This window comes from Miscanthus floridulus, chromosome 14 (assembly GCF_019320115.1).
Source record: "Miscanthus floridulus cultivar M001 chromosome 14, ASM1932011v1, whole genome shotgun sequence".
In the NCBI taxonomy this organism is placed as follows: domain Eukaryota; kingdom Viridiplantae; phylum Streptophyta; class Magnoliopsida; order Poales; family Poaceae; genus Miscanthus; species Miscanthus floridulus.
The window spans coordinates 45,406,488-45,432,597 of NC_089593.1; the positions used below are offsets into that span (position 1 = coordinate 45,406,488).

Consider the following 26,110-nt stretch of genomic DNA (forward strand, 5'->3'; position numbering starts at 1 on the left):
CACATCGTGGGGTTCCTCGCCGTATCCCCAGTCCCCACCCAAGCAGCCTTTGCACCGCCAGTACGCCAGCTTACAGCGTCCACGGCCCAGGCTGCCCCTATCCCATGGGCCATGGGCGGCGATAAGGCGCGAGCAGACGATAGAAAGCCGCGGCCGCCAACTCGCCCACGCAGCAAGGCACGGGCCCCACTCCCGCCTTCGCCACCCGCCTGCCTGTGGTTGCCTGCCGCGTCGCGTGTCACCGCAAGCTCACAAACTGCAAGACGCCGGGGCCGCGCACGCTGCCCTGCCACCACCGCCACCCGAGGACCATGAGCATGGCGGCGCCGTCGTCCTCCCTCGCCTCTTCCTCCCATCTCTCCCGCCGCGCCACCGCCACCGCCACCGCCACGGCCGCGGCCCAGTCGCACTCGCCTCCGCTGCCGCAGCAGCTCCGCCTCGGGTGCTTCCAGCACGACGCTCGCGCACAGAGCGTTCGGCTCCGGTACAGCTGGGCCTGCAGGGCGGCATCGAAGAGGCGCACGCCAGGTGTTTGCTTCGTGGTCTCACCAAGCCAGCCAGGTCCGCCTTTGTTGACTTCTTTTGCTAAACTATGCTGCGTCGTTTGCACTACTAGCGTTGGATTCGTGCTGTCTGGCTACACATCTGTGCAGGTCTTGCTGCGATCGACGTACCGGCGGCGACCATTCCGAATGCGACGACCGTCCCCGACCGTTCTTCGGTGTCCTCGCTTTTGGAGGTTGTTTCGGACGACTTGCTGAAACTAAACAACAATCTAAAATCGGTGAGCGTTTTGCTCTCTCGCCTTCTAAAGACTGCCGCACCTTTTTGCTCTGTTTACTCCGAAATGCTTTGGAAAGAGACGTACTCCTGTGATAGCAGCAGTTTGATGACCCTTGTACCAACATGACACCGGTGACGAAGCTAGAAAAAAATTTAGGAGGGGCTGAAACAAAAGAATAGAGGTTTTTTATCTTCTTTTAACCTTAGCTCCTCCTACCTAATACATATATGCATAAAATTTTAAGGGAGGGCTTAAGGAGGCTCCACGCGCGCAGGATGGGTAGGGGGGGCTAGAGCCCCCTAGCCCCATCGCTGGCTTCGTGCCTGCATGACACTGTGAGCCCTTACGCTAGATAGTTTTTTTCATCTGTAATATGATAAATAAAATATATCATAGTATTAGTAATAGTTAACTTGCAACATATATTTAGTTCATGTAAGAGACAAAGTTGACACTAAATAAACATAAGAAACTAAAAGAACAATAAAATAACTATTATGATTATCATAAGACAACAATGGTTCAGTTATTTGTCTTTTTCCCTTTTCTTGGAACCCGACAAATGCTTGTTAGGCAACATTCTAACACCTAAAATATGAAAGTAATAAGTACTTAGAATTAATAAGTTTAGAACCCTAACAGTAACCGGCTAACTTTCTAACATGCTAAACAAATAATTAACAAGCAATGGATATGGATCGAGGGATTTACTAATGATAATAATGCATGAGGTCACGAGGGCAGCACAATACTCCACTATTACTAAATCCAAATGACCAAACCCCACAAGCAGCAGGAACAGACAAAATTGTTGGCCCATAGGATCACCGGCTCAGGTGAGTGAACCACTCACCAGCCTTGCCGAGCACCCGCTAGTGTTGCCGAGCACCCACTAGCCGTACCGACCACGAACAAGCATTGTCCGTCCCGACACACTATGGCTGGAGCTAGAAGGAGAGAGAACAGAGCATGCACACATAATACAAGGCACCAGCGTTGGCCGAAGCCCTGTGAGATGACAAATCTGAACTCTCTTTACTGAGTTGCCGTGGTATTCTATTTATACAACTCTATCCATCTAGTCATAGTACAGCGCACATGCTGTAACAGTAACTAGATAACATACAGGGCTGACTCTGCGCTGGTCACTGCATGTGCCTACAGTGCTGCAGGTGAGCCGTGCAGCGCCTGCACTTGCAGTGGCTACAGTAGCACAGCAGGAGGCCTTTCGGCGTCGCCTTCCCTTGTTGTGTTCACACAAGGTAGCAGTAGATTATCTAACAATCTTTCCCTAATCCTACTGTTAACCCTTGTACCCCCTCCATGCCGATCATTTCCTTCAGCTCCGTGAGTCGAAGACGACCGAGCGGCTTGGTGAGGACGTCCGCGAGTTACCGACCAGTTTCGACAAACTCGATGACGATCTGCCCTCCATCGACACAGTCCCTGAGGAAGTGGAACTTCACGTCGATGTGTTTAGTCCGGTCGTGCAGAACCGGATTCTTCGTGAGGGCGATGGCGGGTTGGTTGTCCACCATCAGTGCTGGTGGGTGAGCTTCCATGTCGTCAGCTCGCTCAGCAGCCGACGTAGCCACACAACTTGGCACGCCGCTGTGGCCGCCACTACGTACTCTGCCTCGCACATAGATAGCGCCACCACCTTCTGTTTCAGTGACAACCATGAAATTGGGGCCGACCCGAGGAAGACGAGTACGCCAGAGGTGCTCCGTCGCCCATTGATGTCCTCCGCCATATCTGCATCGCTGAACACAGTGAGCTGCAACCTACTTCCGCCGGTCTTTGGGAAGATGATCACATGATCTACCGTCCCCTTGACGTAGCGCAGTAGCCGCTTCACCGCAGCCCATTGATCCTCTCTGGGATCCTCCATGAAGCGACTGACGTAGCCCACGGCGAACGCAATGTCCGGCCTTGTGTGGACTAGGTAGCGCAGACCGCTGACGATGCTCCGGTAAAGTGTCGCATCCACCTTCGTCGTGGTGCTGGCCTTCGTCAGCTTCAGCCGCTCCTCCATCGGAGTCACGCATGGCTTGCACCTAGCCATGCCGCTCCGCTCCAACAGCTTGGAGGCATACGCGCTCTGACCGAGCGTGAGTTCCTCCTTCCCCTGTCTCACCTGGATGCCGAGGTAGTAGGAGAGTGCGCCGAGATCGCTCATTCGAAAACGAGCCGCCATCTCGCGGTTGAAGCCGTTGATGTCCTCCGTGCGCGCGCTAGTGACGATCAAGTCGTCCACATACACGCCGACGACGAGCTTGTCCTTCCCCCGTCGCCGCGTGTAGAGCGCGTGCTCAGTTGCGCACCATTGAAACCCAAGCTCGCCCAGCGTGGCGCCAAACTTGGCGTTCAATGCTCGTAGGGCCTACCGTAGCCCGTAGAGCGCCTTGCGCAGTCGGAGCACCCTGTGCTCCTCTCCCTTGACGGCGAAACCTGGAGGTTGCCTGACGAAGACCGTCTCCACTAGCTCGCCGTTGAGGAAGGTCGATTTAACGTCCAAGTGATGAACGCGCCAATCCTTTGCTGCTGCCAAAGCTAGTAGCAAACAAACCGACTCCATGCGCGCTACTGGCGCAAAGACCTCCTCGAAGTCTATGCCCTCGCGCTGAACAAAGCCTCGGGCGACGAGGCGCGCCTTGTGCTTGACAATGGTGCCGAGCTTGTCCTGCTTGACTTTGTACACCCACTTCAGGCTGATCGGATGGCATCCTGGAGGTGGATCGACGAGCTGCCAAGTCTCGTTTTCCTCGATCGCCTTCATCTCCTCCAGCATCGCCCGTCGCCAGTTTCCGTCCCGCTCGGCCAGCGCGATTGTGGGTGGTTCCTCTGCACTGACGAGCAGCAGCTCTGTGTCATTGAGCAGCCGACCAGCCAGTCCTAAGGGTCCTATGCCGCCGACGATGTCGTCCAGCCTACGGAACCGCACCTCCTCACCTTCGTGGAAGGCATCCACGAACTCAGTGATGTCACTTGGAGGTGAGGCGAATTTGATCGGCGTCGATGGAGTTCCCTGTTCCGCCGGAGTGCTCGGTATAGTACCTGAAGTGCTCGGCACCCCAGGTTCGGTGCTCGGCACTATTTCTGGACTTCTCCTCATAACTCCTGCAGTGTTCGGCCACACTGTAGGAGTACTCAGCCTCAGTCTTGAAGTGGTCGGCACCACTGCAAGACGTCTTGGCTCCGCCGCGGGAGTGCTCGGCACCCGTCCTGTAGTGGTTGCCACCACTGCAGAACCTCCCGGCACCATTCCTGGCGTGCTTGGCATCCCTCCAAGAGTGCTCGACACTCCTCCCGGAGTGTTTGGCATCCCTCCCAAGGTGCTTGGCACTGCCTGCCGCTGGAGTGCTCGGCGCTCCTCCCGGAGTGCTCGGCACCTCTTCCCCAGCGTCTCCACCACCGTGGATGACCAAGTGCTCAACGACGAAGGTGCTGGTGAAGCCGCCAGCTTTCCCCATGCTCGGACTGCTCTAGTCCCAAGCCGTCTCCTCGTCGAACACGACGTCGCGCGAGACAAGCACCTTGTCTCTGCGTGGGTCGTAGAGCCGGTACGCCTTGGTACCCTCCGCGTAGCCCAAGAACACCATGGGTGTGCTCCTGCCCTCCAGCTTGGTGAGGTTCGGCTTTGTCTTCTTGACGTGGCCGATGCAGCCGAATGTCCGAAGGAAGGACACGCTCGGCTTGCGCCCATACCAAGCTTCGAACGGCGTCTTGCCCGTCAGGGCCTTGGTCGGAGCGCGGTTGAGAATGAACACCGTCGTGGTCACCGCCTCTCCCCAGAACCTTGCTGGCATGCCTTTTACCTTCATCATGGATCGGGCCATGCCGACCACCGTCTGGTTCCGCCTCTCCACCATGCCATTCTGTTGTGGCGAGTACCGCACGGTGTGGTGTTGCCCCACACCCTGATCCGAGCAGTACGCAGCGAACTCCACCGAAGTGAATTCGCCGCTACGATCAGTCCTCAGCACGCGGAGCTTCTTGCTGCTCTCGGCCTCCGAGCGTGTCTTGAACTTCTTGATCGCCGCCGTCGCTTTGTCCTTGCTCGTCAGGAGTTGCAGCCACATGTAGCGACTGCAATCATCCACGAGCAGGAGGAAGTATCGCCGACCACCGTTTGTAGCAGGCGTGATCGGCCCGCAGAGGTCGCCATGAACGAGCTCGAGAGCATCCTTCGCGCAATACATGGCCGCCTTTGGGAAAGGTAGCATCCTCTGCTTCTCGGCCAGGCAGCTGTCACACAGCTCGTCTTTGTGCTTGATGTGGGGTAGCCCTCGGACCATCTTCTCCAACCGACCAAACGCGTCGAAGCTGAGATGTCCGAATTGGGCATACCACATCCACGGTTCCTCAGAGTGCCTTGCCGCCAGGCACACCGGCTGCTCTACCTTCGGGTCAAGCAGGTACAACCGGTTCAGGGACCTCTTCACCTTGGCAAGAAGTCGCTGCTCCCGATCCCTAATCCTAAGGACTCCGTCCTTGATCAGTACCTCACTACCGCGCTCATCTAGCTGACCAATGCTGATGATGTTGGAACGCAGCTACGGGATGTACTATACATCCATTAGCGCGCGGTGCTCCCCGTTCTGGCATCTGAAGGTAATGGTGCCGCGCCCTTGGCTAGTCACCCTTGAGCCGTCACCAAACTTCACCGTACCGGTAACATCGTCATCGAGCTCGGAGAAGGATGCCTTGGAGCCCGTCATGTGGTTACTGGCACCAGAGTCCAGATATCACCGCTACTCCTGGTCGGCGCCCACACGTCCGAGGTGGACTTGGGCGCGTGGTTCATCGAGGTTAACAGTCTTCAGGGCCTTCCCAGGTCCTTCCACCGTCGTCGCCTCTTCCCTCTCCTCAGCCTTGACGTTGTGCAATGCACAGAACGTCGCCATCGGGAAAGTGGCCTCATCCTCATCATCAGCTTGCGCCAGGTGAGCCTGAGCCTTCTTCTCCTGCTTGCGATTTGGGCACTCCCGTGCCCAATGGCCCAACTTCCCGCAGCGCCGACAGACGTTGGGTTCGACCTGCTTCTTCTCCGAAGAAGCATTGCCGCGGCGCTTGCCATCGCCACCACGGCTGGAGGAGGCTGCCTTCCCGGAGTTCCTCTGAGCAGCCCACTCCTCTTTCCTCAGCAGGAGCTTCCCGCTGTCCTTTGTTGCTGTCGCTTGCTCCAGGCGCTCGTCCACCACCCGCAGACGGCCTGTCACATCCTCAATGGTGAGGGTGGACAGGTCCAGCATTGTCTCTATGGAGAGCGATCTGGATGTACTTTGCCGGCACGGAGTGGGGGTACTTGGAGACCGCCTCCTATTCGTCGATGGTGACGTCGTGGCTCTTCAGCTTGCTGATGAGCGTCTGTAGGCGGAGGGAGAAGTCCTCCACCATTTCACCATCCTTGAACTTGAGGTTGGCGTACTCCTGCTTCAGAAGCTAGGCCGTCGCCTTCTTTGCGCGGTCGGAACCGACGCGCATTGCCGCAATAGCCTCCCATGCCTCCTTAGCCGAGCTCTTCGCCCCCAACGGCTCCCTGTACTCTGCCGGTACAGCAGCGAGGATAGCCACCAACGCTGACATGTCATCTTCCTCATTGTCGATGCCCTTGTCAACAGCATTCCAGAGCCGTCGGGCTCTGAGCTTGACCTCCATGGTTACCGACCTGTTGACACCGTTTTTTGCACGTGTCAAAATGATCAGAGTGGGCTAATCGGCAGAGGAAAGTTACTGTGTACGCTGACAGCCGATGAAAATCAGTTTGTAAAGATGGGTGCCGATCAATGGTGGTGATCGATGGAAAGGTTGATTTAGACTCGGGCGTTGCCGATAAGGTTGGAGATGTTATTGTCGATGCCGATGAAAGAAGGTTTGAAGACTACTGCCGATGAAACAGGGAGTATGCCGATGGAAAGGAGGACGGTGAGATTTCCATCGTAATTGAGGCGGACAGGGAAATAGATAGGAGTTGATTTCCTTTTCTATATTTGTTAGAGTATGATTCATGTAAGGGTCACGTGTTTCCTTAGATATGGGTTTGGTGTCCTAGTTGTGTTTGGTTGTGTCTCTTTAGATCAGGGTATAAATATGGAGTGAGGGGCAATGTAATATAGATATCAATCAATATCAAAACCAATTTTTACTCCTATTTGCATCTACTTACTTTTCGGCGACTTCGTCAATTTGCATATTTTCCTTTTTACGAGTTCTCATTGATTCGGCGAGTTGCATAGCTCCAGTGTGACCTTCGGCGATCCTCGAGTTCCGTGTGAGTACCTCTTGGCCGTGACTTCCGGGCGTATCGCTGTTGTCAGGACCAAAGTGCTCGTATTTTCATCCTTGTCGATTAACAGGTCAAATCGACTGGCACGCTTTGGATATCGATTCGGGTATTAGCCCTTTATGTTTGTAGATCCACTTTTGCATCAACACATCTTTTGGCACGCCCGGTGGGACCAATCAGTCCGATCAATATGTTTAATTCCGAGATCAATTCAGAGAACATTATCGCGGTATCAGAAGAAGATCTTAAGGAAGAGCAGAGGCAGGCTATGGAAAAGGCTGTAGAAGAATATAGGCAGCTTTATCTGAAATCGTTTAGCCTGAACAAGAGTGGACAAGTCATCCAGAAGCAAGATTTGCCGTTGCCTCGGCAGGTTACCTTTGACTCCAATCCTGGTAAACTTCAAGAGATGGTTAATTCTGCAGTAAATCATGCTTTGATTAATCATTCCAATGTGCTGTCTAATACTGTTCATAATGCTGTGGTTCGAACTCTCAAAGAAGGACAAACGTCACCGCATTATGTTGGGTCTGCCTATCACCAACCAGAGCCGGCGTCTGTCAATACTCCATCGGCTCCCTCGGCCGTTGTGGGTACAGAAGTTACTCCCCCTTCAGTATCGGCAGGCTTACCTAATATTCAATCTACACCGATACGATCAGATCAGGTACTACCAGGAGGACGAATTCAACTTAATACAGATCTATCGGCATCAGCTATGTCAGGCCCTGTGTCTCAGAATAGTCAGATTCCTACTAATTGGTGGGGATATGGTATGCCTCTGGAGTCATCTACTTTCAATCCTGGGTTACCTCAGGTGTTTGATGCAGTAGGAAAAGTTCCTATACCATCGGCTGTTTCGCCGATAGCTCAAGTGCCTCAATATGCCACAGCAACTACTGTGCAATCAACTCCAGGAGGTTTCCAGATGCCTTTGGTTCAAACACCCAACTCAAGTCCATCGGCAAGCTTACTGCCGATGCAGCAGAAAGCCCCTGCTGTGAGTCAAACTGGGGTTCAGTTCATGCCTCAAGCTGGTTATAATTATCCAACAATGTCAGCAAATTACCAACCATCGGTAAGTTTTGTACCGATGAGTTCTAATAATGGTTGGTCAGGACAGTTACCTGTTCAACATACAGTTCAGCAAAATCAGCAAGTTGCAGGGATTCAACAAGGTCATATGCAAGCTGGTTTCCAGAATCAAGCATCGGCAGTTCAGCCGATGAATCCTTTCCAACAGGTTAATGGACCACAAGTAACGGCAAATATGCCGATTGCTGGAGATCGTGGGCCACAAAGATATGTGGAGGGATATCAGCAGCCACCTCCTGTAGAAATTCAGCCAGTTCGTCAGCAGGAGGCTGATGCTTTTTAGGCCGATAAGATAGCAGAAATTATGAAGGATCAGTTTGGGATAAAGCCTAAGGTCAATACTTACTCTTATCGGACTCCATACCCTCCTGCATATGATTTAATTCATCTCCCCAATCGGTACAAGGTACCAGATTTCACTAAATTCTCTGGGCAAGATGATACATCAATAATGGAACACGTCAATCGCTTCATTATTCAATGTGGAGAGGCAGCTGGCAGAGATGAATTAAGAGTTCGATTATTTTCATCATCTTTGTCTGGATCGGCATTTACATGGTTCATTTCATTACCACCAAATTCTATTATTACTTGGGCTGATCTAGAAAAACAATTTCATAAGTATTTCTTTGCTGGAATCCATGAAAAGAAGCTTACCGATTTAGTAAAATTGAGACAGCGTAATGATGAATCGGTAGAAAGCTTTGTGCAAAGGCTAAGAGATGTAAAGAATAAGTGCTACAGTCTGGTGCTGGATGATCGGCAGCTTGCCGATCTAGCTTTCCAAGGGTTATTGCCACATCTTAAAGACATATATGCTTCTCAGGAGTTTGAAAGTCTCAGTCATCTTGTGCAAAGGATTTCTGATCAAGACACTAGGGTTTTTGAACCTAAAAAGAATTGGAGTAAAAAAGTATCATTTGTTGAAGAAGTAGGAGATTCTGATTCTGATGAAGAACCAGTTATCGGTTTAGCTGAGTGGGTTAAGAATAAAAAGCCGATATCTTGTCCCTTTGGCCAAAAAGAGCCAGAAAAGTTTACCTTTAATATCACCAAGGCTGACAAAATATTTGATCTTCTGCTTCAAGAGGGCCAAATTAAGCTGTCATCTAATCATGTGATCCCATCGGCAGAAGAGTTAAAGAAGATCTTGTACTGCAAGTGGCACAATGCAACTTCACACAGTACAAATGAGTGCAAAGTGTTCAGGCAACAGTTACAATCGGCCATTGAATCTGGAAGAATTAAGTTTGGTATTTCTAAGGCCCAGAAGCCGATGAAAATTGATCAACACCCTTTTCCAGCAAATATGTTGGAGGCCAAAGGGAAGACCAAGGTATTAACGTCAGAGGCTGCTGAGAAAAACGCATCAGTGAATCCCCAACATCGGATAACTACCGATGATGCAAAAAGTAAGGGTTTGCTGGGAGAAAGCAGTAGTTCCAAAAATCATCCTCGACCTGGCATTGTGATTACTCATTGAAGGCAGCAGGAGAGTTGGCGTCAGCGAAATGACCGATATCGACAACAGCAAGAAGAGAGACGTCGGGAAGAATGGCATCGGCATAAAGATCATTGGAGGTGCCCGTTTTTCATCCACTGCTGGGAAGAAGGTATTAAATTGCCAACTGTTGAAAATTGCCCTGAGTGCAATGGTTATTATGGGGTCAATCGGTCAGAAAGGAGGTTTCAACCTGGTAATCAGGGTTTGTTTATCAATGAGCCGATCAGAGGCAGAACATCAGTGCATGATCGGCTGGGGGGCAGACTTAGTGTACATGAAAGGCTTGGTAAACGCGCTGGATATTTTCCAAGGAATCAAGAGGAGCTTGAGGAAATGGCAAATGCAAGAGTTCCTGATGAGAAAATATTCTACAGGGACCCTAATATACGCCGTGTAGAGTCAACTAGGACCTGTTATCAGCCGGTTTGGAAAACCAAGTTTCCTCGATGGTGCTCGGAGGGTCTGACAAAGACGCAGAGAAGGAGGATGCAACGTGAGCGTCAGGAGGATTTATACCAAGAGGAAAATTCCTCCAATGAGAGGTCCGGTCATCAGCAGTGGCAGGTAAAACACAAAAATAAGGGTCCATCAGCAGATGTTAATATGGTATTCATGTTGCCAATGGAGTTTTTGGCACTATCTGATAATGAGGAAGAAGTTCTCTCTGATCAAGTAGCTCAGTTGACACTAGATCCAATGATGGCTGTTTTTGAGAAACCTACCGATGACGAGAGACAGCATCTTAAGGCTTTGTTTGTGAAAGGCAGAGTTGATGGGCAGCCTGTATCTAAGATACTTATCGATGGAGGGGCTGCGATTAATATTATGCCTTATGTGATGTATCGAAAACTTGGTAAGGGAGATCAAGACTTGACCAAAACCGATATGATGCTGAAGGATTTTGAAGGCAATGTGTCACCGGCTAAAGAGGGCAGTATGCGTTGAATTGACCATCGGCAGTAAAACCTTGCCGACGACGTTCTTTGTTATTAATGGCAAAGGTGCATATAATTTGCTTCTAGGGAGGGATTAGATTCATGCTAATTGTTGTGTTCCTTCTACAATGCATCAATGCCTCGTACAGTAGATTGGGGATAAGATTGAGGTTGTCCCTGGTGATTCTTCTTATATCATCGCATCGGCAGAATCAGATACTTATGAGCGAACTAAATGCATATCAGGAGAAATTTGGGAAAAAGAGTTTCTTAGAGTTGTTGATTATCAAATTCCACCGATCCAAGCAGTCGGTTCTGAAGAAGAGTTTTAATGGATAGGTTTGCCGATGATGCAAAGTTAGGTCAAGGGTTTACGTCGGCAGATGATTTAGTAGAAGTAGATATGGTGATGGCGATAGGCCAAGACCTACTTTTATTAGTGCTAAGTTAGATTCCAAGTGTAAGCAGCAAATAATTGATTTGTTAAAAGAGTATAAAGATTGTTTTGCTTGGGATTATACTGAGATGTCTGGATTAGACCGATCGGTAGTTGAACATCGGTTACCTATCAAATCTGGATTTCGGCCACATCAGCAGCCAGCGTGCCGATGCAACCCTAATATACTTCCTGATATTAAGGCCGAAATAACTAAATTAATTGAGGCAAAGTTTATTCGGCAGTGTCGATATGCAGAGTGGATCTCTAATGTGGTTCCTGTTTATAAGAAAAATGGAAAACTTCGTGTTTGTATTGATTTCAGGAATCTCAACAAAGCCACACCGATGGATGGCTATCCAATGTCGATTGCTGATTTGTTGATTGATGCTGCAGCCGGACATTAAGTTATCAGCTTCATGGATGGTAATGCAGGTTACAATCAAATATTCATGGCTGAAGAAGATATTCCCAAGACTGCTTTCAGATGTCCAGGTCATGTGGGGTTGTTTGAGTGGATAGTCATGACGTTTGGTTTGAAAAATGCCGGCTGCTACTTATCAAAGAGCTATGAACTTTATTTTTCATGAATACATCGGCACATTAGTGGAGATCTACATTGATGATGTAGTGATTAAGTCTGGAGATGTCACAAAACATTTAGCCGATCTACGAAAGATACTGGAGTGCACAAGGAAGCATGGATTGAAGATGAATCCTAATAAATGTGCATTTGGTGTATCGGCAAGGTCAATTCTTGGGTTTTATGGTGCATCAACGAGGGCATCGAAATCAGTAGAAAGTCTATTGATGCAATTAACAAGGTGGTTGCTCCTGCCAATAAGACTTAATTGCAATCTTTGATCGGTAAGATTAATTTCATTAGAAGATTCATATCTAATCTGTCGGGTAAGATCAAGGCTTTCAGTCCACTACTTAAATTGAAAGCCGATCAGGAATTTGTATGGGGAGCTGAGCAGCAGTTAGCCCTCGATGAAATTAAGAAATATTTAACAAATCCTCCAGTGCTAGTTCCACCTCAACACGGGAAGCCTTTCAGGTTGTATTTGTCAACTGATGATACCGTTATCGGTTCAGCTCTTATTCAAGAATTTGAAGGGAAAGAACGTGTTATTTATTATTTGAGCAGAAGATTAGTGGATGCTGAGACAAGGTATTCGGCCATCGAAAAATTATGTCTGTGTTTATACTTTTCTTGTGTCAAATTAAGACATTATTTGTTATCTGCCGAATGTACGGTCATATGCAAAGACGACGTAGTCAAGTATATGCTGTCAATGCCGATATTAAGTGGTAGAATCGGCAAGTGGATTTTAGCATTATCAGAATTTGAACTACGTTACGAATCAACTAAGGCAGTTAAGGGGCAAGTTATGGCTGATTTTGTCACTCAGCATTGTAATACAGTGGACTCTCTGGAGATTGCTCCCTGAACACTTTTCTTCGATGGATCCACATGTGGTGAAGGAGCAGGTATCGGCATTGTGTTAATTTCACCTCAAGGAAGGAAGTATGAGTTTTCATTGCCGATTGTTGCTACGTCGACAAACAATCAGGCTGAATACCAAGCCTTGATAAAAGGGTTAGAATTACTGAAGGAGATACGTGCCGATGCTGTTGAAATCTTTGGTGATTCTATGCTAGTTATAAATCAATTGGCTGGAATTTATGAATGCCGAAGTGAAGTTTTGATTTCGTATTATGAAAGATGTTTGCAATTGTTGAAAGGATTTAGAGATTTTCGTCTTGAACATATTTCTCGACTGCATAATGAGGAGGCTAATCGACTAGCTCAGCATGCTTCAGGGTATCAGCCTATTCAGGAAGTGCTAACATCGGCAGTCGATACCTGATGACTGGAGAAAGGAGATTGTCGATTATTTAAAGGATCCATATAAAAAGGTTGAAAGACGTATAAGGTTCCAAGCTACCAAGTATGTGCTCCTCGATGATGAATTATATTATCGAACTATAGATGGAGTTTTACTCAGATGTGTTAGCAGTGATGAATCGAAAAGCTTGATGGGTGAAATTCATGAAGGAGTGTGTGGGGCGCATCAATCGGCTTTCAAGATGAAGTGGATGATCAGAAGGAATGGATACTATTGGCCGACTATTCTTGAAGATTGTTTTAAATATTTTAAAGGATGTCAGGGGTGTCAAAAGTTTGGTAATATTCAAAGAGCGCCTGCATCGGCTATGAACCCTATAATCAAACCTTGGCCGTTCCGGGGATGGGCTATCGATCTCATCGGTCAGATTTATCCGCCATCGAGCAAATGACATAAATTTATTCTGGTTGCTACCGATTATTTCACAAAATGGGTTGAGACAATTCCTTTAAAAAAGGTGACATCGGTTAATATGATTGATTTTGTGAAAGAGCATATTGTTTACCGATTTGGTATTCCTCAGACTATCACTACCGATCAGGGCACTATGTTTACATCAGGAGAATTTGATGAGTTTGCTGTAGGTATGGGAATTAAAGTTTTAAATTCTTCTCCATATTATGCTCAAGCTAATGGTCAAGCTGAGGCTTCTAACAAAGGGATCATCAAACTCATTAAGCGCAAAATTGAAGAAAATCCTAGGAGGTGGCATACAGTATTAAATGAAGCCTTGTGGTCATATCGGATGTCATGTCATGGTGCAACCAAAGTAACGCCTTATCAGTTAGTATATGGACACGATGCAGTATTGCCTTGGGAAATTAAAGTTGGCTCTAGGCGAATACGTTCTCAAAATCAGCTGACAGCCGATGATTATGATACTCTTATGAAGGATGAGTTGGAAGATGTGGCGGGTCATCGGTTAAGGGCTTTAGTTAGCATCGAAGAAAATAAGAAAAGAGTAGCCAGGATGGTATGACAAGAAGGTGAAGGTAAAGGAGTTTGCCGATGGAGATCTGGTCTGGAAATTGATTTTACCGATTGGGACTAAAAGTTCAAAGTTTGGGAAGTGGTCTCCTAATTGGGAAGGTCCATATCGGATAAATCAGTCTGTTCCTGGTAACGCATATATTCTAGAAACCCTCGAAGGGGTTGTGTTTCCCAGAGCATTAAATGGAAAATATTTAAAGAAATATTACCCTAGTATCTGGATGGATGCATAAAAGTATAAGTGCCGATAACAGTCCTATCGGCTAGAATTATGCAAGGATGTCAATGTCTCATAAAGTGCCGATACAATAAACAAGATTTACAAGTTTAACAAGGATTGGATAGCTAATATCGCACGCAGGCGAATCTGGTCGGCTTCCTCCATTTCTTTGATGTCTTCATCGGCAGCACCCTCCACAGGCTTGAGTTTTTTCTTCATGGCCAAAGCTTTGCGAAGCCTGGATGTCTCTTTCTTGCTGAAGGGCCTTGATGGCATTGGGTAGCTGGCTTTCTTCTTGTTGAGCATGAGTTAAGGCTGCCTCGACTTCTTTCAATTCAGCCAATAGAGCCATCTTTTTTGCCGATAAATCTAAGATTTTCTGCTTAAGTTCAGCGCCCGAAGTCTGCAAGTTGCCGATGCCCTTGTGCTTCTCATCGGCAATTTGTTTCAGTTGTAGCATCTCTTCTTTGAGTTGAGCTTGAGCTGCTCTATCGGCAATGCGCTGAGCAGCCCGTTGATATTGCAGTTGGCGGCTTTCTAAATGGGCTGCTGGGAAGAGTACTTCTTCAACATCGGCAGGGACCTGGCCACGGATTGTTTTGAAAATTGCCTTTGCGGGGTCCGAGTCATCTACTCAGTTGGGCGGTATCCTGCTGTAGCAAGTTCAGGAGAGCTTCCAACTTGGACTTAATTTCTGCCGATATTGTTCCCAGTGCAAGGGAAGAACTTGTTTCCTCTCCATCATCGTCAGAAACGTCAATGGCAAAGGAAAATAGGCTGTTTGGGGAGTCTTGTTCCTGAGGAAAAGAAAAAGAGGTCAGTTAAGGATAAGTATGAATATTATAAATCGACTAGGTCAATCGGCTTACCTGTTTCAAGGCAATTTCCTGTGCTTGGCTGGAGGAGGCAGCCTGGAGTATGCCGTGTGGAGGATCGGCTGAGCTTGCCGATGGGATATCCTCTGTGGCCTCATCGGTGGTTGGCTCTTGGGTATGATGACCGATGACGTTGGGGCAGATGGGGGGATCGGCATGGACTTCTGTCGTTTTGGCTGTGCCTCGGCATCTGTTAAGGCTTTGCGTTTTGCTTGGGCCTCAGTAGCGGTTGGCTGGGGGGCATCGGCACTTGTTGGTTGTGGAGCTTGGAACATCTGGTACGCTTGCCGATGTACCTCATTTGTTGCTGCAAAACAAGTGTAAGGTATGATATTTAACAGATAAAATGTAAAATCGAAGGAATACCTCTGAAGGTTTGTCAGAAGTAGTGGTGCTTGATGTCGGAGGAATTGCCGATGACGATCCAGCAGCGGCTCTTACACCCTGATGATTAATGTTAATACAGTTTGTGATCGGCATGAGTAGAAATAAGCGGGTTGTTACCTTGAATGCCTTGATCAGGGTTGTAGCAGCAGCCGATGGAGTGGCCCTAGCTGTAGCCAATTTGGACTTTGAGGTGATGGTCTTGGCACGGGTCTTCTGGTGAGTCAAAGCAGCTAAGGTGGGGGCGTTGTAGCCGATCGGTGATATCGGGGAAACAGGCTGAAGATTGAAAGGTTTCCCACTTTTACTCATAGATGGTGCTGGGTTGTTAACCTGTCACTGAGAAAGTTAGTTACCGATATATGAAAGGAAAAAGCAGAAGGGAGTTAAAAGAAACTTACTGCATCATCAGGGATGGCGTATTCAGGGTCGATCATGTGCCGATATGTGTGAGCAGATGTTGCAAACAGTTGTTCCTTCCACTCTCGCCACCATTGCTTATATGACTCGGTGATGAAAGATACTGGCGTCCAGATGGATATATCAACATCTGTAGTATCGGCATCGGGGGAAAGTCGCACTACCCTTGCTCCAATCTGTTCCGCAGGTGATTGTTTCTCTGGGTTTGATCACATCGGCAAAACAAAGTTTGATTGGCAGTTGCCCAAAAGCCAATTGACGGGATACTGCCGATGGGTTGTAAAATTCAGTACGTGATAGTGGTGTTTTTCCCGCTACCGAATGTGTTTACTGGAATTGCCCTGGGAGTAATGATGGCCATCATGAGTTCATTATCCTGATTCAGAGTGTCATCGGCAAAGTTGAAAAGAAGGGGGAATCTGTTTTCTTCGTCAATATAAGGTACCCAGGCCCTATGATCACGAGAAAGACCATTGTAGAAGCTTTGGAAGAATCTGCCGATCTGGTCTTCATTGGCCTCTGTTCCAGGAAGGACAATTATGGCTTCACCAAAATTGAGGGGTGAGCGTGTTGCCGATTCATCAGTCCCCAAGCACATGGTCTTCAGCAATTTCTCGTGGGAATTGTTGGGCAAAGAAGTCCCATTGCAAACGTTTGTGCATATGGGCATTCAGCCACATGTTGATAAACCACCACGGGCCTCCTAAGTTGCCGATGGGTTCGCCAAGCAAAAGTTTCTGAGACACTTGATGAAGAAGATGATAAGTGGAGCTCAGAAGGTATCGGCCAAGTGGGAACCTTACACCATTAGCCAAGAGTTCAGCTGCGGGGAGGAAGGCGTTGGTTGGTCCTACTGATCGACCACAGAAGATAAATTTTTCTAACCACATATTCAAGAATGTGGCATGTTCCCTCTGGTTAACTGTCCCGGTCTTCTGGCATTCTTGAATGTATCCCGTCCAACCGCCGATGTTGCGGGTATTCACCCTATATTCAGATTTTCTGCCATAGATGGAGCCTTCATCGGCAGTTGAAATATCCAAGCCAGTGAGCATGTGGACATCGGCAAGTGTGGGAGTAGCTGGGCCATGTCCAAACATAAAAGTGTTTGTTGTGTCTGACCAGAAGTAAGCAGCTGCAATCATCATTGACTCATTCTTTTGCATATCGGCAATAGATAGCCTAATGCATTGGTCTAGCTTCCGTTCTGCCCAGTATACTTGCATCGACCTATTGACCCTTAAGTACCAATCTTTCCACCCTTTGGTGGTTTTGGGCCAAGATCGGAATGTATCTTTCCATAAATTCAGAGAGAAATTTTGGGCTCTAAAGGGGATTCTATTGACTTCTGCATTAATCAGATCGGTTGGATCTGGGTTACCCATTGGTCCTAGGCATTGGACATGTGGCTGATCGGTTGGAATAACTAATTTGTTGCGCAGTTCCTAAGTTTAGAGAATCCGAAGAACAAAAGAAAAGAAAAAATTACCGACTGTATGAACTCGCAAAGACCAGAGGAATCGAGGTAAAAGGTAACGGAAGAGGAACGAACCGCAGGGACGTCGAAGTTGATTGCCATTATCTTGAGGTAGGTGGGGGCATGAGCCGGAGACTCGAGGTTGACGCTGGAGAAAAGTTCTTGTTGGTTGAGGTTGCGCAGTTGTTCGTCGGAGTCGCCGCCGGAAAGAGAGAATGTCAAAGATTAGGGTCTGAGGGTAGAAGACGAGCGTTCCGGAGAAATCTATTTATAAGCCGCTTGGAGTAGGGGTATTTTGGACTTATCTCTATACCGCGCGCATGTAGGTCGAGGTGGTTCAGATGGATATGGTAACTGTTCGCACGATAATCAAGGGATTGTACAGATGATTTGATGGCAAGTAATCATGACTTGGAAGAGATATCGGTACAGGATATTTTAATTCTGAAAGTGGCGGCATTATTATGTTAGGATCTTGCCGATGGATTATTGTTTCGGTATCTTAACCATAATCAAGGCAAGAGTGGTTGGCAATTGTGCGATATTTACTGAGGTGCGTGAATCAGGATTAGATTTGATTAGATTTGATAACAGATCAAGTTTTGGCTTGAAGGATGAGTTACGGTAATTGGGCGAAGGCAAACGTTATCTGGAGTAAATTTCGGAGCATTAATGGTTTTATACTCCGAAATTGGGGGGCATGTGTTGACACCGTTTTTTGCACGTGTCAAAATGATCAGAGTGGGCTAATCGGCAGAGGAAAGTTACTGTGTACGCTGACAGCCGATGAAAATCAGCTTGTAAAGATGGTTGCCGATGAATGGTGGTGATCGATGGAAAGGTTGATTTAGACTCGGGCGTTGCCGATAAGGTTGGAGATGTTATTGTCGATGCCGATGAAGGAAGGCTTGAAGACTACTGCCGATGAAACAGGGAGTATGCCGATGGAAAGGAGGACGGTGAGATTTCCATCGTAATTGAGGCGGACAGGGAAATAGATAGGAGTTGATTTCCTTTTCTATATTTGTTAGAGTATGATTCATGTAAGAGTCACGTGTTTCCTTAGATATGGGCTTGGTGTCCTAGTTGTGTTTGGTTGTGTCTCTTTAGATCAGGGTATAAATATGGAGTGAGGGGCAATGTAATAATATATATCAATCAATATCAAAACCAATTTTTACTCCTATTTGCATCTACTTACTTTTCGGCGACTTCGTCAATTTGCATATTTTTCCTTTTTACGAGTTCTCATTGATTCGGCGAGCTGCATAGCTTCAGTGCGACCTTCGGCGATTCTCGAGTTCCGCGTGAGTACCTCTTGGCCGTGACTTCCGGGCGTATCGCTGTTGTCAGGACCAAAGTGCTCGTATCTTCATCCTTGTCGATTAACAGGTCAAATCGACTGGCACGCTTTGGATATCGATTCGGGTATTAGCCCTTTGTGTTTGCAGATCCACTTTTGCATCAACACGACCACTCTCCATAGTTGGTGCGAGTTAGCGTCGGCCAACTGGTGCCGTTGACCTCCCGCACCGTACGAACAACGACCTCCGGTCGTGGCTGGGTAGCCACAGCAGTGCCACTGCTGTCGTCCATGTCCGAACCGCCCGTCATCGCCAGCGGTTAGTCTGGAGACGGCGTTTGTACGGCTCCAATACCACTTGTTGGCCCACAGGATTACCGGCTCAGGTAAGTGAACCACTCACTAGTCTTGCCGAGCACCCGCTAGTGCTGCCGAACACCCACTAGCCATGCCGACCACGAACAAGCGTTGTCCGTCCCCACACACTATGGCTGGAGCTAGAAGAAGAAGGGAGAACAGAGCATGCACACACAATACAAGACACCAGCGTTGGCCGAAGCCCTGTCTGTGAGATGGCAAATCTGAACTATCTTTACTGAGTTGCCGTGGTAGTCTATTTATACAACTCTATCCATCTAGTCTTAGTACAGTGCACATGCTGTAACAGTAACTAGATAACATACAGGGTTGACTCTGCGCCGGCCACTACATGTGCCTACAGTGCTGCATGTGAGCCGTGCGGCGCATGCACCTGCAGCGGCTACAGTATCACAGCAGGGGGCTTTTCGACGCCGCCTTCCCTTACTGTGTTCACACAAGGTAGCAGTAGATTATCTAACAAAGATGACTTAAGTCAGATAAAATTGAATTGAATTATTGGAATTCAGAAATCATGTAAAGGCATAACCGATGGCCTAGACAATCCAATCCATCGACACATGTACCTTGATTCCTTGAAGTTGCAGGGGCACTGACCGCCTGACCACCGTGGCGCCATTAGCGGTTCATCTAGGCGAAGCGCGAAACCACGATCACCCAAAGAACCAACGAGTGCGAGCATGTGCAGAATTGCGGGAAGAGGCCGACTCCACGTGACTGCATGACTTTTCCCATCCCAGGCTGACTATTGTGTTTTGGTCTTTGGGCCTTCAAATCCTGGCTTATGCGTACATTGACTGATATGCAGGACATACGAACACATGGGCCCCTTAGCGGCATGGATTAGGCGGTCACGCCTCTTGCCTAGTGTCAAATCCGTCCTGAGATTCTCTCCTAGGCGAGTTGTGGTGTCGGGCAATTGGATTCCTGGCCTAGTGGTTTTGGTCTTTTGACCGAAGTTGTGTACGCCTAGTTGTAGAGTCAGAGGACCGAAGGTTGTGCGGGGATGGTTTGTGTACCACCTAGTTGTGTGGTTTAGTGACCAAGTTGTTCGGGGTTTGTATCCCTAGTTATACGTTTTTTTAACCTGGTTTCCCTTATAATCTGTGCCCATTCTCTTCTTCTAATAAAGCCTCCACCATCCTTTCAAAAAAAACTAAGTAGTATCTTTCTGTTTAAGTGCGTTGTTAAAAGGCTGATTGTTAAATTGGGGCCTGTTATGAAGTACTCACTTTAATAATATTGGTTAGTGCTCGTAATTCATTAAATTGGTATGTAAGTATGTGACCATGTTTTTGCCCTCAAATCACTTTACAAACCAGTGTACACTTCCATTCTATTACTAGTTGCTTCATCCTAGATTGCCTTAGTTTTGGCAAGTGTGCTTTGCACCATTTGCACTTGTTATCCAAAAGGATGTAGACAATGTGTGCTTTGCACCATTCTGCACTTATTGTCCATGACTTGACTTTACAGTGCATGGGAGTCCATAATCTAAATGACTAATGAGACCGAGAGAGCTCCTTAGCTTAATGGTGCATCCCTTTTTAAACTGTCCTATATTTGTTCATGCATTGGCCCCATATTTTGGGGACGTTGGGTGGTTAGAGTGGACAGGTGCTTTAGCTGGTTCTTATTTGACATTTTTTCATCCTAACTTCTTCCACTGAGTTGCTATCTGTATAAGGTAAGACATTGTAAAATTGTGCGTACCTACCACAATAACAGCTAACATAACTTCAATAGCTTGTTGGTGCAGAAAATCCTGTTTTGGTTTCTGCGGCTGAACAAATTTTTGGTGCCGGTGGAAAGAGATTAAGACCAGCATTAGTTTTTCTGGTGTCTAGAGCAACTGCTAAGTTAGCTGGTTTGTCGTAAGTTCTCTTTGTTATTACGGCATTACCATTTTGAAGGAAATGTTTTGAAATTATTATCTGAGACTATATTTTTGGAATACTTACATAAAAAAACTATATTTTTGGAATACAGGGAGCTAACTACAGAACACCAACGATTGGCAGAGATTATAGAGATGATTCACACCGCAAGTTTAATACATGATGATGTCATAGATGATAGTGGGATGCGAAGAGGTAGATGATATGTTGTTTCAAATAAATCAGAATATTGTGAATAAAACTGTTATTTCTTTTTTCATTTTATAGATGCATTTGCCTCTACTGATTCTTATCATCCAAATACTTCCAATGTTAGAGCATGGATTAACTGGGGAATCATTATTTCTTTTGGGATCTATACTGTTACTACATTTTTCTCACACATGATTTTAATCAGACAGAAATCATCATACAAAGTTGCAGTCTTCATCTTATCATTTACCTTTTGTTTGAAAATTACAAGGAATTTTTGCATTGACTTAAAGAGAGACATGAACTGAAGCCAGCCCTAGGTCGTGAACCTAGGTGGACAAGAGAACAAACAGCCTCACCACCACATTGGCAGCCTAATATTTATTTTCAGTGTTACACTATCATGCTCATCAGAATAGAAGGGCTCATTATTCAGTTGGCCAATATAGCCTAATATGTAGTTGACTGTTTTTCAGGAAAGGAAACTATTCATCAGCTATATGGTACACGGGTCGCTGTACTTGCTGGTGATTTTATGTTTGCACAATCTTCTTGGTTTCTTGCAAACTTAGAAAACATTGAAGTTATAAAGCTGATCAGCCAGGTGATGATGGGATAAGTCTCTGTGTTGGCTGGTCTTTGTGGAGCTGCAGCATGGTGGTCTTGCTGCCCATCAAGGACAGCATCCTTGACAAACATCTTAGCATCTAGGACAGCATATTAGCATCTAGCATCTTGGCATATGCTTGGCTGGTTAACAGCCTATAAATATGTATCTCCAACCCCTCAGGTTGACATGGCATTTGTATGAGAAATAAACCAGAAAATTGCCCCAACTCCTAGTGTCATCCTCTCGCGATGAGAGTAAGAATTCTGCTACTACAAAGAGTAAGAATTCAGCGACTAACAACTGGTATCAGAGCCATACTATCTTGTAGCCTGAGCATCTCCTGCTCATCTCCCTTCCCAGTCTCGCAACAGCGCCAGCTGGGAGCAGCAGCAGCTCCGGCCGCTCCTACTCACTCCTCTCCCTCTGCGCTGAAGCAGTCCTCTCCCCACGCAGCAGCCCTCCGGTAGCGCGTCATGTCCGCAGGACAGTCTCAGCGCTCGGTCGCCTCGAGCACGCGGCGTCGGCAGGAGGCCGAACTTGCCGCGGCAGAGGAACGCGAGCGAGCGGCGGCAGAGACTGCTGCGGCGGTGGCAAGGGCGTCGAAGCTGGCAGCGGCAGAGCTGGCAGCAGCCAGAGCGGAGGCAGAAGCGGCAGCGGCGGCGGATGCAGCGCGTGCGGCGGCAGCAGAGGTCGAGGTTCTGCGTGGCAGCATCAGCAGCTCCATTTCTGCTGACGACAGCGCCGACGCGGACCTCGAGCTGCTGGGGAGGGAGGCAGCGCGAGCGCGGGCGGTGCGGTGGGCAGCCGTGCACGCCCACGAGCGCGGCGGCAGCCCAGACAGGCGCGGACGTGCCGGCGGCGCTCCTGGGGGAGGCGCGCATGGCGGTGGCGCTCCTGGAGGAGGCGCGCACGGCAACGGTGGCGGACGGGTCGATAGAGAGCGCGGCCTTCATAGGCAGCGTGACTCTCTCTCCCCGGATCGGTACCGTGGTTACCACGGGCTCCAGGCTGTTGTCAGGGACGTCGGCTCCGGCGATGGGTGGCCTACCCTCACTACTACCAACTACGTCGAGTGGGCTGCGGTGATGAGGGTAAAGCTCCAGGTGCGGCACATATGGGAGACAGTCCGGTACGGCGACGTCGACTACGACCAGGATCGACGGGCGCTGGATGCCCTCATCGCTGCAGTCCCGTCTGAGATGCAGTTCTTGCTTACCAACAAGCGGACTGCCAAGGAGGCTTGGGACGCCATTGCTGCGGCACGCATCGGCAGCGATCGCGCCCACAAGTCCACACTGCAGGCACTTCGCAAGGAGTGGGAGAACCTGGCCTTCAAGCCTGGTGAGGATGTTGATGACTTTGCTCTCCGTCTCAACACTCGATCGAGTCTCTACTGAATCTCTCCACGATGTCGATCGAGGAGGCGATAGGTCGCCTCAAGGTCGTCGACAGCGATGAGCCACAGTCTCTCTCGGGGCCCATCACCACTGGCGGGAAGCTCCTTCTCACTCGGGAGCAGTGAGTTGCCTGCCAAGGTAACCGGAAGAAGGGAGAGCCTGCTTCCGCGACAGGCGGCCGCAAGCGTAGCAAGCCTCGCAAGGCGCGCAGAGACGCCCAGGCCGGGGCGCGAGGACGTGCCGAGAGTGATGCCCGCGGAGGCGCCCAGGGCGGCGCCGTCCGCAAGCACAAGCCGGCACGAGACAACACCTGCCGCAACTGCAGCCAGCTTGGCCATTGGGCCAAGGACTGTCGACAGCCACGACGCGGCTAGGCCCATGTCGCATAGGCGGAGGAGCCGGCTCTGTTCATGGCACATGCAAGCATCGAGCTACCTCCAGCGGCACCGGCCGCAGTGGCTCTCCTCCACCTTGATAAGCCAAAAGCACACGCCCTCCTCGGCGACGGCTCCGGCAATGACAAGACTGACGGGTGGTGCCTCGACACCGGCGCCACCCATCACATGATCGGTCGACGGGAGCTCTTCACCGAGCTTGACTCTAGTGTCCGAGGCTCCGTCGGGTTTGGGGATGCCTTCGGCGTGGAGATCAAGGGCGTCGGCTCCGTCACCTTCACCGCCGTGTCTAGTGAGCACAGGCTGCTCACCGGAGTCTACTACATCCCCGCATTGAGGAACTCTATCATCAGCTTGGGACAGCTAGATAAGAACGGTTCGTGCGTGGTGGTTGAGGATGGAGTCATGAGGATTTGGGATCGCCGTCGTCGCCTTCTTGCCAAGGTAACCAGAAGCGCAAATCGACTCTACGTCCTTAACATGCAGGTGGCACAACCCCTCTGTCTCGCTGCTCGTCGGGATGACGAGGCATGGCAGTGGCACGAGCGCTTCAGGCACCTTCACTTCGAGGCCCTGAAACGGCTCAGTGCCACGGAGATGGTGCGAGGCCTGCCGTGCTTCGACCATGTGGAGCAGCTCTGGGACGTCTGCGTGTTGACGAAGCATATGCGACTCCCCTTTCTCCAGCGGGCGAGCTTTCAAGCCAAGGAGAGGCTCGAGCTTGTGCACGGGGACTTGTGTGGCCCGGTGATACCGGCCACACTGGGAGGACGACGCTACTTCCTGCTGCTCGTCGATGACCTCGCCCGCTACATGTGGGTGATGGTCCTCGGCAGCAAGGGAGAGGCTGCGGACGCCATCAGGCGCGCGCAGGCTGCTGCAGAGGCGGAGGAAGCACATCCGGGTGAGGTACCACTTCATCCGAGGCTGTTTGGAGGAAGGGAGCATCAAGGCAAGCTACATCAACACCAAGGACCAGCTTACGGACCTACTTACCAAGCCTCTTGGGAGGATCAAGTTCCTTGAGCTCTGCTCCAGGACCGGGATGGTTCAACTTTTCCACAAGACGACGCACAAGACTTAGGGAGAGAATGATGTGATAAGTCTCTGTGTTGGCTTGTCTTTGTGGGGCTGCAGCATATGGTCATTGTGGCTGCATGGTGGTCTTGTTGCCCATCAAGGACAACATCCTTGACAAGCATCTTAGCATCTAGGACAGCATCTTAGCATCTAGGACAACATCTGTTTTATGACATCATATTAGCATCTAGCATCTTGGCATATGCTTGGCTGGCTAGCAGCCTATAAATATGTATCCCCAACCCCTCAGGTTGGCATGGCATTTGTGTGAGAAATAAACCAGAAAATTGCCCCAACTCCTAGTGTCATCCTCTCTCGATGAGAGTAAGAATTCTGCTACTACCAAGAGTAAGAATTCAGCGACTAACAGGTGATCCAGGACTTGAGCAAAGCTTTCATTTCCTGTTTAAGACAGTACTTGATTTTCTTAACAGAAATGATACTGTGCCCTAACAGGTCATCAAGGACTTCGCAAGTGGTGAGATAAAACAAGCATCCACTCTTTTTGACTGTGACATCACTCTTGATGATTACCTTCTCAAGAGCTACTACAAAACTGCATCTCTGATCGCAGCAAGCACAAGGTCAGCCGCCATATTCAGTGGCATCAGCACGACTATTTGTGAACAAATGTATGAATATGGCAGGAATCTTGGGCTGTCCTTCCAGATAGTTGATGACATCCTGGACTTTACCCAATCAGCTGAGCAACTTGGCAAACCAGCAGGAAGTGACTTGGCGAAGGGAAACTTGACAGCTCCAGTCATCTTTGCTTTGCAAGATGAACCAGAGCTAAGAGAGATCATCGATTCTGAGTTCAGTGAGACTGATTCGTTAGCTGCTGCGATAGAGCTTGTTCACAGGAGCGGTGGAATAAGGAGGGCACATGAGCTTGCGAGAGAGAAGGGTGACTTGGCTATCCAAAACCTGCAGTGCCTTCCGAGAAGTGATTTCAAAAGTACCCTTGAGAGTATGGTAAAATATAACCTTGAAAGGATTGAGTAGATGGATTCAGTTGATTCCTGTACCAGTCCACTAGATACAGGCCTCCAGTATGGGATTGATGTAGCTCCAAAACCCGTCTTTCAGCCCCATCTCAGAAGATACGGTTTCAAAGAAACTACTAGGAGAAATTGTTCTATTTCATACATATTCTGGGGAACTCCTGTCAGGCAGGCCAGAGTTATCTTGTTGATCATATGAGATGATCTATGCAGGATCATCAGAAAGCAAGGACCTAGCCGCATACTCGTACACGTCGAGCCTACATCTGAGTATTCTACTTTTGCAGCTCTTGTAAATATAAGGAGCTTACTGTAACCTAGCATTCTTTTATTTTGCAATTTGCGCAGCAAATTAAGTGCTATACTTGTATGGGGACCTAACAGGCTGACACTCATATAACAGTTATGTACTCTAGATCACTGGGGTGTATTTTTCTATAAACATGTTGGCTGGAGTGATTGATACATACTTCAACATAAACAAGGGACCTCTCCAGAGAACACATGCATAATTGTACCATGTTGAGATCA

General features: G+C 48.6%; 1 pseudogene; it reads left to right on the top strand.

Annotated features, from left to right (window-relative positions):
* On the top strand, positions 1–26,102 carry LOC136502786 (probable solanesyl-diphosphate synthase 3, chloroplastic; annotated as a pseudogene).
* Positions 26,103–26,110: the final 8 nt, after the last annotated feature.